This window comes from Mustela erminea, chromosome 21 (assembly GCF_009829155.1).
Source record: "Mustela erminea isolate mMusErm1 chromosome 21, mMusErm1.Pri, whole genome shotgun sequence".
Classification (NCBI taxonomy): Eukaryota; Metazoa; Chordata; class Mammalia; order Carnivora; family Mustelidae; genus Mustela; species Mustela erminea.
In genome coordinates this window covers 37,604,782-37,617,728 of record NC_045634.1, presented here as the reverse complement: position 1 = coordinate 37,617,728, position 12,947 = coordinate 37,604,782, and the positions used below count along the sequence as shown (strand labels likewise).

The 12,947-nt window shown below is 40.4% G+C and overlaps 1 protein-coding gene across 2 annotated transcripts in view; it reads right to left on the bottom strand.

The window, feature by feature from the left end:
- CSMD1 (CUB and Sushi multiple domains 1) overlaps positions 1-12,947 on the bottom strand; it is a 1,941,062-nt gene that overhangs the window by 99,846 nt on the left and 1,828,269 nt on the right. The window lies entirely within an intron of this gene.

Genomic DNA, 12,947 nt, shown 5'->3' with positions numbered 1-12,947 from the left:
CCCCAGGCATTTCTAGTAAAATGCAAGTCACTGAGCCAAGATCATTGATGCATCTACAAATATAGTGTGTGTTATTTTATAAATTACCTGTCAGAACCCAAGCCCTCGAGGAGGAAGCAGGAGGAGGAAGAGGAGGAAGAGGAGGGGGAGGCGCAGGGGAGGCACCCAGAGCAGAGACCGCAGCGCTAAGCGGGCTGCTCGCAGGTGAGGCCACGCAGACAGTGGGAGGAGGGAAGCGGACAAGTTTCCGCGACAGGAAGGCGGCGGGAGAGGTCGGGGTAAACACCGCCTTCTTCACTTTCCTAGCTCCGGTCCAGACTCTTCTACCATGAGATATAAGGAAACAAAACACCACAAACCGACATAAAATACATCTCAAGGGACGTGAGTCTAAGTTGCAGTAAAGAAAACAGTAAGAAGGACCAAGAGACGGAGCGTCACTCCCTACGACACAAACCGAGTCCAGGTGCCCTTGTCAAAGAGAACTTTTCCAGTAACTAGAGAACTGGCCTCGGGGTATGCGATCGATATTTAACATATTATTCATCAGGTGGATTCTAAGTTTGAGTCATTTAAAATGTTTCCACATTATTCTAATAAAAAAAAACACACGTAGCTTATTAGAGCTGAAAAGATAGGTTGAATGACTTTATATAAACTTAGAGTTTTACAGATAAAGAAAACTGAGGGTCAGAAGGAGAAAACGACTCGCCCACGGAATCAGAGGGACTCTGTGTAGAACCTGGGCCACAGAGCAGACCTGTGACTCCCGAGGCCACCTTCGAATCCTACGAGAGCCCTATGAACTACCCGAGGTTCACTCTGCGTCTTTTGGCTGTTCTGTTGTTTCTTTAGCACAACCTTCAATAAATACAATGGAAAATTATGAGAGAGCTAAAACAATGTTTACATGCTTAAATGTCTAATAAGCTATTTCAACTGTCTAAAACATACATATATATAATACATATGTAATATATATTATTCTAATAAACATTTGCAATAGATAGGGGATAAAAATGCAGATATATAGACATGATTTTGGACCAAGTATTTAAAATAATTATTAACTTCTGGCTTTCCAAAGCCATTGCTTTATTGAGGCAATGAATTGAGCATCTGCAAAACGTCATCTTAATTTATTGAATGCAGTGAATGTCCTTTGTGACTGGATCTCTTGGTCACCCATCCCTTGTTTCCTTCCAATTCCTCTCGGATTTCATTCAATCATTTGTTCATTCTCACAAACCCAAATTTCGCTCCTTGCTAAAGCATGCTTAGTGCCCAGCTACCTTCTAGCTCTCATTTGGGGTGAGCATCAAATGAAATGACGTTTTTTTGGCAGGTAACATTCTGCAAATATCCATGAAACCCTACCTTAAAGGGATTCATACCCTGGAGGCCAAAACAGACAAGCTTTCTAACAACTTCTGCTAAATCTGGAAGCTTATTTCACACATGAACCCTGATTCCAAGGACTTAAGGAGACCCACTTTCTGTCATCTGATCAACTGCAGGGAATCTTTGTTTGGCCTTGAGCTATGGTTTTGGCCTCTCTAGACTGTCTTAACAGTAGGCTGTTTGGTGGGGCTTACAGAAAGGTTGGCAATCAATCAACCATGACATTCTCAGACTTCTGATTCAATGAAGATAGATGGCATAACCCTTACAGACTAGAAATTTAGGTCCATGGGATGAAGGAGCCTCCCATTAATGTCTAGTGTTGTCTCATCTATTCATCCTCTAAAAATTTTCTATGATTACTAAGTGGCAGATATTCTTAAGATCACTTTTTAAAGGCCAATGACCTAAATGCATATGACTTTCAAAATATGCAGAAGGTTCTTACTTTTATTATAGCTGAAGGGAATAAATCTTCTTCATTTTTTTTTTTTACTATACGAATATAACATTATAGTTCCTGCCAACCTAAGTGAACAATCGCCTACTCATCCCTTAAAATCTCACTTTAAAGTCAGATTTCTATATTAGCTTGTGTCTCTGACATTTGCCAGCTCTATGATTTCAGTTAAAAGGCTTAATGAAAGTTGCCTCATTGCTTTCGGGTCAATAAAGGCCACCTCAGAGAGAATTGTGTGGAGTAAATGACATAATGTATACAGAGCAACTACCACTGGGTTCATACAATGTAGGCATCCAATAAATAGGAATGCATTATTAGTATTAGCAGTAGTAGTTATATACATGATCATCATTTATACTTATTTGTTTTGTAAAGAGAAATACGAGTTGACAGGATAAACTCCTTGTAATCTCTTTATTAAAGAAAGCAAAGAGGCAGAGGAAGTCAGTAATCAGCTTATTTCCATTACATATCATGAAAATATTTAACATTTTGGTTTCAAATACGTAAGTGGAAGAGCTCCTCCACTGTCCAGTAACCCTATTCCTCTTTAGAACATGAAGCCTATGTGGGATTTTTTTTCTTACGTATTTAAGACCAAACGGTAGCCATTCTTGTCTTTGTAGGTTTAAATGCTTCTCTGATTTTTTTCCCAATTTAAATGACTGTTCCTGTAACTAACAGGGACCCTTTCTTTCCACGGCCCGTCAAGTTTCAACAGGGTACCATTCGCTTTTCTGTCCTTTTTTCTTTTTTCTTTCTCCATTTTTTCCCTTCAAAAAGCTCAGTGATTCTTGGGCTTTGACTATCACCTTAGACTTGTGATTCTCATGCCCTGATATCCTCTTAGTCCCCTTGAGCAATGCCCACATCTCAAGCTAAATGTGTGTAGGTTCTGGGTGAGAAGCCCAGGAGAAGTGACCTTCACTGTAGCTGTCCTGACAAACTTCCTCCAGTCAGTCTGGTCGGACTCTTTCATTCACTTCTTTCTCTCACAGCCCTGATCTGCTAGGCGGCTAAGCACTGTCCACTGATTTGAACATCTGCTTCATACTCTCAATACCTTAGCTCACACACCCATTACCTCACAATGGAATGTCTACATTTTCATTATCTGGACCCCACTCATAAGGCTGGGCAAACCCAGAGGGAGATCAATCCCCCTACCATAAAGCTTAGAGTAAAAATAGTACCCCACAGTAGGGATTCCTATGGCCTGGTTAAGGTAAGACATATGTTTAAATAAAAACATCTGAAACCGAACATGGAGGAAATCTGATAGGTACCTGGTTTATAACCAAAAAACTAGCTGAGCATCAAATACGAAAGGAGCATAAACAAAAATGAAGGACGACTGATAAGCTCAGGGACAAGTGCTCACGAAATGCTCTATAAAGAACAGGATGTGCTAAGAGGTAGAGAAGAGGACCTGCGTTACAAGAGAACATTGCAAATCGCTCTGCCGAAAGCATGATGAAGAAGAATGCAGTGATGTAGCCAAGCCCTCAAATGCAGACAATGGATTTCTGAAGGGTTTTAAGTATACAATTTAAGCATATAAGAATTTTCTATCAATTAAAATTTATAGGGGTGCCTGGGTGGCTCAGTGGGTTAAAGCCTCTGCCTCTGGCTCAGGTCATGATCCCAGGGTCCTGGGATGGAGGCCCACATCGGGTTCTCTGCTCAGCAGGGAGCCTGCTTCCCTTCCTCTCTCTGCCTGCCTCTCTGCCTCCTTGTGATCTCTGTCTGTCAAATAAATAAATAAAATCTTAAAAAAAGTATGTATATGCATGTCACTATATATATATATATACACACACACAAAGATATATATATATACATACACACATACATACACAAACACATATATATGTGTGTGTATATATATATACACACACACACACAAACATATATATGTATATATAAATATAAATATAAATTACGAATTCTAATAGAAGAGGGACATCTGGGCAGCTCAGTCAGTTCAGATCTGCCTTTGGCTCAGGTCATTATCTCAGGCTCCTGAGATTGAGGCCCATGTTGGGCTTCCAGATCAATGGGGAGTCAGATTTTCCCTCTCACTATCCCTCTGTAGTCTGCCTCTCTCTCTCTCCCAAATACATAAATAAAATCTTCCTTAAAAATAATTCTAATAGAAAAATATTTCAAATTGCCATCTATAATTTAGCTCTACTCTATAATATTTGTGCCTGTGTTTGATTTGTGTTTATAATCATGTTGTAGCCCAAGTAACAGTGATTTTTTTAATACCCAGTAAGCATTAGGGACAGATAATATAGAGATCATGTCACTTATTCACTACCAGCCTATTAGATAAAAGACCTTAACAATATTTTTGCTGACTATAAAATTCTGGGTTGTTTTCTTTCAGCCCTTAAAAAATGCTGCTCTACTTCCTTCTACCCACCAGGGTTTCTGATGAGAAATCTACTGTAACTAGAATCCTTATTTCCCTATATGTGATCCATTGTTTCTGCCTGACTTCCTTTAGGCTTTTTTTTTTTTTTTCCTTCTTTGTCTTTAATCTTCAGAGAAAATTCTGCCATGATGTGCCTTGTTGTGCATTTCTTTGGGTTTCTGGTATTTGGGGTTCACTTAACCTTTTGAATCTGTTAGGTTTACATATATTTCCAAATTTGGGAGGCTTTCAGCCATATCTCTCCAAATACTTTGTCAGCTTCTCCATCTTCCTGCTCTTCTTCTGAGACTCTGATGACACACATCAGGTCATTTGTTAAGTCCCATGTTCTGGGAGGCTGAGTTCATGTCTTTTTAAGCACATTTTCTCCCTGTCTTTCAAAGTGAGTAATTTCAATCATTCTATCTTAGATTCAGAGGAAAGAGCAACTTTCCTCTGTCCTCCCTATTCTGCTGTTGACTCCATCTACTGAGAGTTTTTCCTCTTTATTTCAATTATTGTATTTTTTAGTTCTAATCATCCCATTTGGTTATTCTTTATACTTGCTATTTCTTTGCTGAGACTTCCTTTTTTCTTAATTATTTATGTAGACTCATAGGCATAATATAATAAAATGCTCATCTAAATTATAATTGTTGATGATGGCTGCTTTAGAATCTTAGAGCATTCTAGTATCTGCGTCATCTTGGCTTTGGCTTCTATTGATTGTCTCATCTCATTTAGTTTGATATCTTCCCATTTCTTGGTATGACAGGTGATATTGCATTAACACCTGGACATTGTGAACATTATGTCATTCATAAGATTCTGGCTTTTATTTAAGTCTTGTGTTTTTCTAAGCCTTATCTAACATCACTCTAGTAGTTGAAGGGAGGTACCACTTCTACCTTCAGGTTGGGGGTAGAAGTGCAGGTAAGTGGGGTCTTTGCTGCATAAGGTGGGAATTCCAGCTCATTTCCAGGTCTCTGCTGATACTTCCCTAGCTGGGAGAGTAGGGGGCACTTCTTTACTGGTTCCCATATGGCATCCACTGACATGATGGCTTTGTCCTGGTTGAGGAACGGTCACATTTCTGACTTCCAAATATGTGTCCTATAATACCACCCCAGCAAGAGAAGTGAAGGGGAGCTCATCACCAACAGGTGAGCTGGGGTCCAGTTTCCCAAGTGCCATCACTGATGCTGCTTCACAGCCTTCTTACCACCACCCAATGAGGATGGTTGGAGCATCTAAGAGAGCCTTAAAAACTCTCCATTTGGTCTTTGCAGTTGGTGGTAGGGTACAGCCACTGGTTTTTCTGTAAGATTTGGATGGAGAGTGATTATTGACTAAATATTTCCTGTCTTATCTGGCTGCCCATTCCCTGTTCTAGAACAGGCTTTTCTCTTGGGAATTTTCTGTTGCCTGTGACCATTGGTGTTTCAAGATGACCAGCTTCCACAGCATCCTGTTAGGGATTTGAACCAGTAAAGAGAACCCAAAAATCCCACCACTAAGTCATTCCTTCTATTCTGAGATCCTAAACCAGTTTATCATCTTCTTTCTACCTTTCAGAGTTCTCTTACAATTTTTTTTTAATATACTTTCCAGGGATTTTAGTTGTACTTGGGGAGTAAAATAGAGAAAAGAACATCAACTTCATGTTTCTAGAAGTGGAAGTTGGAATATCTCTTTTTTTTTTTTAAGATTTTATTTATTTATCGGGGGGGGGGGGGGGAGAGCGAGCACAGGCAGACAGAGAGGCAGGCAGAGGCAGAGGGAGAAGCAGGCTCCCCGCTGAGCAAGGAGCCCGATGTGGGACTTGATCCCAGGACGCTGGGATCATGACCTGAGCCGAAGGCAGCTGCTTAACCAACTGAGCCACCCAGGCGTCCCAGAATATCTCTTTAAGTAGCTTCTTGCTCTAAGGCTGAGCAAGAAAGGTTCTGTGATAGATTGGTAATGTCTGCCCTGGCAAAGAAGTTAAGAGGCACATGTACCATGGACCCTGTAATATCTGATCACCTCAGCACTGGCTGTCTGTTCCCCCTACATGCTTACCTCTTACCCGAATGGTGCCTATTACCACCTCCTAATGGTATAAAAATCCTTACAGGGCAGAACATCCATACACATTTTCATCCTTCCTGCTGCCTTGAATATCATAGCTCTCAATAAATATATGTTAACTTTATTTATTTAGGGAAAATGGAAAAATATTATACTACCAAAGGTATGATTTTAAAGTTGTTTTTTTTTTTAATTACCATGACACTAAATTTCAGTATATGGATAGTAGTTCATAATTGGAGCAACCAACAGTAAGAAAATGTTTCACCGTAAGTTTATAATGTATAAGTGCTATATTTTACTTTATTAAGATTTTATTTATTTGACAGAGAGAGACAGTGAGAGTCGAACACGAGGGGGGACTGGAGAGGGAGAAGCTGATGGGGGGCTGGATCCCGGGATGCTGGGATCACGACCTGAGCTGAAGGCAGATGCTTAATGACTGAGCCACACAGGTGCCCCAGCACTATATTTTCTGAATACTTTAACTGACCATGTTATTTTTATGAAAATTATTAATTAGAAAATTTTAGGTATGTAAATGTCTATGAAATTCTTTGTACATATTTTTGTTATTTTCAAGGATTTGTAGAATTTCATTTTAATAAAATTTTCTTTAGACCCATTAATATAAATACTTATAAAAGAGTTACATTTAGATGAGGAATTATCCTATGATTTCTATGTGTTTTCCAAAAGATAAGCTAACTAAACTTATATGTATGTCCTAATGACATATATAGTTACTCAAACACACATTCTGTAAAGTTCTAACTCCTCACATTGTTCATGTTCTGAATAAACTCAGCCACATTTTGTGATGAGTTTTAGGTTATCCCAAGTGGCCATTTTGTTAGTGACAAATGTTGGATCACTTCCAAGAAGAAATATCTCCTAATTTGATAGTATTCAACTTGATCTATCTTGAGCATTACTGAATTTCTGTGAAGTAGATAAGATAAATATAAGTATTCTTAATATCTTCTTCATACTGACGAATGGATAGACTTTTTGGAGAAATGGCTTTGGGGACCAGTAGTGGTGCCCCCTTATACACAGTGTTTAGCGGAGTGGATTATTTTCACTCTAGGCAAATAGATCTATAGAAATGATCTAACATTGTCCAATGGGAGAATAGGGAGCATATCTACGATATATTTCACATGTCCTGCCAATGAGAGAATGAGAAAAACCTGTTCCTGCACTCCCTTGACAATGTTCATTATCTACTATGTGCCAGGATGGGTACAAAGTATGGTGTCATCGGTAGTGGATAAAATCGAGCTTTTCCTTTACCTCTTAAACCTTAGAAGATAGTTGTGAGATTTTACCATGACTTGATGAGACAAACTGGCTCAGAAACAAATATACAGTTACAGCCTGTAAAAAACTGTAATTAGTGTTACAAAGAGACAGAACAAGTACTGAAAGAAATGAAAAAAGTGAAGAAAGTTATTTAAATTAAGGCAGAGGGACCTCAGTTAATGCTTCAGTACTGAAGCACCATGCCTCAGGCCAGAGGTCCTGAAAGGCACCTTCAGGAGAGGAGGAGGCCCTGCCTGAGTCAGGAGAACACTGATCAAAGGCCAGGGTGGCACTGACGGGGGCACCATGTAAAGCAAAGACTGAGAGGTAATTAGAGAAAATGTTATTCAGAAATACGGTATAGAGCCTGGATTTTATGTTTTATATTTCAGAACCCCTTCAGAGGATTTCAGCTGCGTCGTGACACACATCCATCTGTATTTTGGTGAGGCCATTCTGACGTCTGCCTGAAGGAGGAACTGTGAAGCCCCAGGCCCCCCTCCCATTCCATAGCTCAGGATGGTGCAGACACTATTTTATCTTCCTTTCTTTGAACTTCTCATGCAGGTAGAGTTCTTACATATGCAAAATTTCACTTGATGTTTTCCTGTTAATCTGTCTCATGTCAATTCAATTCTTAGACCAGCTGGAAGAACCTTTAAAAAAGTACAGAAAATGTTCTCTCCCCCACCCCAACAAAGTGAATGGACTGGGACACCCTCAGAGGCTACAATCGGCAGGACCTGGCAGCTTCAGGCAGAACTTCAGGTAGAACAAGAGAGAGAAGTGCGTTAAGCAAGTGGGTGGACTGGAGGAGGCTCATTTTCTGACACAGGACAGAGAATTCTGTCACGGCATTGAGACCCGGAGGTGCAAAACATGTTTCAGTGGGGCAGGCGGACCTTTGTGTTTGGAGCTCAGAAGAAAGGATGGGGGACAAGCATAGAGAAAGGGTGTTTCCAGCACCTATTGCAATCTCCATAACACACTTTCTAAATCATCCTAGACTCAGTTCAAACCACAGACTGCATGACCAGACTATAAACTGAACTCAGTATCCTCTAATCTACAACCAATGTTTAAGGAATAACAAATTCTTATCTTTCACTCGGTCTTTCTGGTGAAGAGAGTTGTCACTGTTTATTTACAGACTCATGATTTATTAAAGCATGTACCACGGAACTAATTTGTTGGAAGAATAAAACATATCAGCAGATTATAGATGCAGACCTTCTAAAAGAAAACAGAATACCTTTCCTCAGATATCTGGAGAATTGATGTTTCCCACAAAGATAACTTTATAAATTTATGTTTAGTTCTACTTTAAAGTTTTATCAGAGTATATATATTGTAAATATGTAAATATATATAAATATATATATATATATTTATATATATATACATTCTTATCCTATGAATTATTTAATCTGAGTTATAAAATTATCACATCATTTGGGGAAGGCGAAACATTATTATTCACATTTTATAGATCATGGTGCTACAGTCCAAGTTAAGCACTGAAAGTAACATTGGTGGTTAGTTAGTGGGAAATAATAGGAAATAGGTAGACAAATGCCTTGTCTTTCTTGAAAAAGAGCCAATAAGCCCTCAATAATCACATAACTGCTTAGCATTCAAATATAACTTTCAAGGGGAATTTCAGAAATGACTCCTTTTGTCACACTGGAAAAGATAGATTTCAGGTCACCTGTCATGTCAGTCAGTGTCCCTTCCAATACGATATACACATTAATAAATACAAAGCAGGATTAGGAAGGAAGGAATAATAATGAACAGTTTAGTGATTCAATCAGCACTGATTCTTCTTTCTAAAACAAGAATTTTCTACTAATAATTTAATTCTATTTCAAAGAGTAGAAAATGTTCCTGAACTAAATGGACACGGCATCTCTACTTTTTTCCTCATTTTGAGCAGAACCCTAGTTAGATACTTAAAATTAAAAGAGTGAATTGATTATTTAAAGTCATTTTCTTCCTGAATGTCATAGGTATTTAGGATACCTGGTCAGAGTCATGCTTTTCTTTTGCAAGAAGATTCCCTTAGAAATAAAACCTCAAGTGACGTCTAAGCCTGAAGTGAGTCCGAGCGGAGTTGTCCCCTGCAGAGACGCAAGACTGGAGCACTGGTGTAAACGATGATATTCGTGGCTTCAGTGGCTATTCATTTCTGTCCTGAAATCTGTTTAATTTGGCAAATACTTTTAAATACTTTTAAAGATTTTTATTTGTTTATTTGAGAGAGAGAGAAAAAGCATGAGCAGAGAGAGGGGCAGAGGGACAAGAAGCCTTCCCCCTGAGCAGGGAATCTAACGCAGAACTTGATTCCAGGACCCTGAGATCATGACCTGAGCTGAAGGCAGACGCTTAACCCACTGAGCCATCCAGATGCCCCAAAGGAAATATTTTAATAGTTATTCTGTCTTGGCTTAAGGACTCTCATCTGTAAATGAGGAAGTTTTCCTAGGTCGTCTGTACAGTCTCATCTCTGAATGTTTACAATCCTACCCAAAAGCATCCTCATCAGACTCAAGAGAAATGTGTCTGCCCTCTCATCCACTTCCTCCTGCCGCACTGTTGTAAAGTGTCTTTTCCCAAACTATTTCTACATGAGATATGGACAAGGAAGGTAAAGACGCGTCTCTAACTCCCCTTATAGGCACACTTGGGAACCTCCCTGGGACGGCTGTAGGCACGGCAGAGCAGCCAGCGTGGTCTCTGACTCCTAAAACTCCACTACTTGATTTTTAAAAGTCAATAAAAAGCTATTTTATCTAATACATAATTTAAAACACCGTGAAATGTCCTCAAAGCTGTTAACAGTTTCTGTAATCTTGCACCGGGGTGCAGGTCTCCAGGAGCTTACAATGGTCAAGCACCTCTTTAGCTTTCCCGGGGAAAATGCAGTTTTTGTTTAGCTGGGCTCTTCGAAGTCTGGACATTCCAGTAATCACTCAAGCAAACACATGATGACTTTTTCACGACAGGCTTGATGAGGATCGCCAGCTAAAAATGGCATTTGAGTATGTTTCAGCTGGAAAGTGTGTCTCTGTAATAAACCCTTGACCACCCAGCAGTTTCATCAGGACCTCGCATGGGACCCACACCAGCCAGCGACAGCATTGGGTTTAATCAGGGAGTCTTGGATACCTTTGTTGACGGATGAGAGGAGATCCCGTCCTCAGCCATACGAGCTTACAGGCACGGAGCGGCAAGCCGGCATACGGGCATTTCGAGTTTCAAGTTTGATTAACAGAGTTATTTGATCATAACTTTCTCCATCAACTCATTCCATACAACCAGTGATTTACAGTAGACATACAGGTGATACGCAAAATAAATAAATGAATTCGCCTTTAAAACAATATTTAACAAGTGGTAAAATATGGCTCAAGAATCCCTGCATTAGAAAGTATCATCAACAGGGCCAATAGCTTCTAAATGAAATGTCACCACCATCTTCAGTGTGTTGGAAGATGTGACACAATGAGATTCTAAGAAGGAGAAGATGGCACCCATCTACTATTAAGTTTTATTTCAGGCAGTAAGTCCGGGAAACCTTTCAGTGCAAGCTGAACATTGCTAGGTTTGGGGGCATATTTTTGGAACACAAAGCAAATCCGGGTGTCCTGTGTTGCCTGAGTTGTGTCTTTGGTTCATCCCTGTCAGCCAAACACGTGTTGGTGAGGGCACATTATCACAAGTTTACATACAAAAGTGCAGTAAAAGCTTTGTGTGATGATTTCATATTGATTTCTCATTAAAAGTCAAAGAAAAAGGATGGAATATTTGAGAACATGGATTCAGAAACAGGGAAGTCTGAGTCTGTTGTTTATTTATGACTCAGAAAATTTACCTAATTCATAGGAGCTTTTGATTCCTTACCTGTAAAATAAGAATCATCACGCCTCCTCACCAAGGTAACCTCAATAGAATGTATAATCTAATGTACCTCTGGTACACAGTAGACTCTAAGAAAATGGCCAATTTTATTATTGCCTCATAAAAATAATCATTCTTCACATTTAATAAAAAGGAAAGCATTCCTCCAACGCTACAGAGTGAACTAAAAACACAACAGGTTTGGAAGAATATTTTTCCTTCCATCTTGGAGAAGGAGAAAACCAGGGATGGTTAACCACTCAGAGGTAGTACGCTCCCGTCAGCAGAGACCAGGCGGTATTGGGCTGAGAGTGGAGACCTAGGTTTAGTGCTGGCCATGCTAGCAGCCATCACTGTCTCCCCAAGAGAACTAGGACAGAGCCAGATACACTACAAGCTGAGCACAGGAGGCACCCAGTCCCTCAGTCGGTGAAGTGTCTGTCTTCAGCTCAGGTCATGATCCCAGGGTCCTGGGATCAAGTTCCACATTGGGCTCCCTGCTCAGTGGGCAGTCTGCTTCTCCCTCTCCCTTTGCCCCTCCCCGGCTCCTGCACACACACACACTCTCTCTCAAATAAACAAAATCTTTAAAGACAAAAAACAGCACTGAGCACAGGGTGCAGATGAACCCAAGCCCAGGGAGGTGGTAGAGACGGATGACATCATTAAGAAATCTCTAACTTCGAACCACAGCATCTCCTGCTTCAGGACAGTATCTGGCATCACCCTCTCCCGAGGGCCTGAACGGAATGAAAAGGCAGAGGAAGAGTGGATTTGCTCTTTGCTAAAGCCTGGACACCTGCCTTCTCCGGCCCTGGGACAGCGGCCCTCCTGGTCCTCCCGCCTTCAGATTCTGACCAAGACGTAAACCCCACTGCCCTCCCTCCCACGTCCACTGTTTTCCTTGGTTTCAGGTCTTCCTACTGGGCTGAATTATACCCCAGGTTTTTCTTGTTCTCCAGCTTGCCGATAGCGGATCCTGGGGTTCCTCGCCTCCATCAACAACGAAGCCAATGCCTCTACGCAAGCCCTGTGAAGGACATCTGTCTGCGTCCTGTCCGTCTTGCTCCCCTAGAGAACACTGTGGCGAAGTGAGCATTGGCCGTATTTGATAACCAGCCAGTGGCTGTGTTGGGGCTGGGATCTCAGAGTGGTTGAGACCAAATTGTGCCTCTTAGTGATGGTTCTATTGTCTCTGAGGGGCCACCTGCTGTATTTCACTGCAGTCACGTTTTCTATTTCACGTCGGACCACTAGCAATGAATATTCATATGCATAAATTGTTAGGAATATATTTTTAAAATATAATTTTGAAAATATAAAGGCCACATTGAATTTGAGCACCGATGGTCATATTTTAGACCCTTTATTATTATTGTTGTTGTTGTT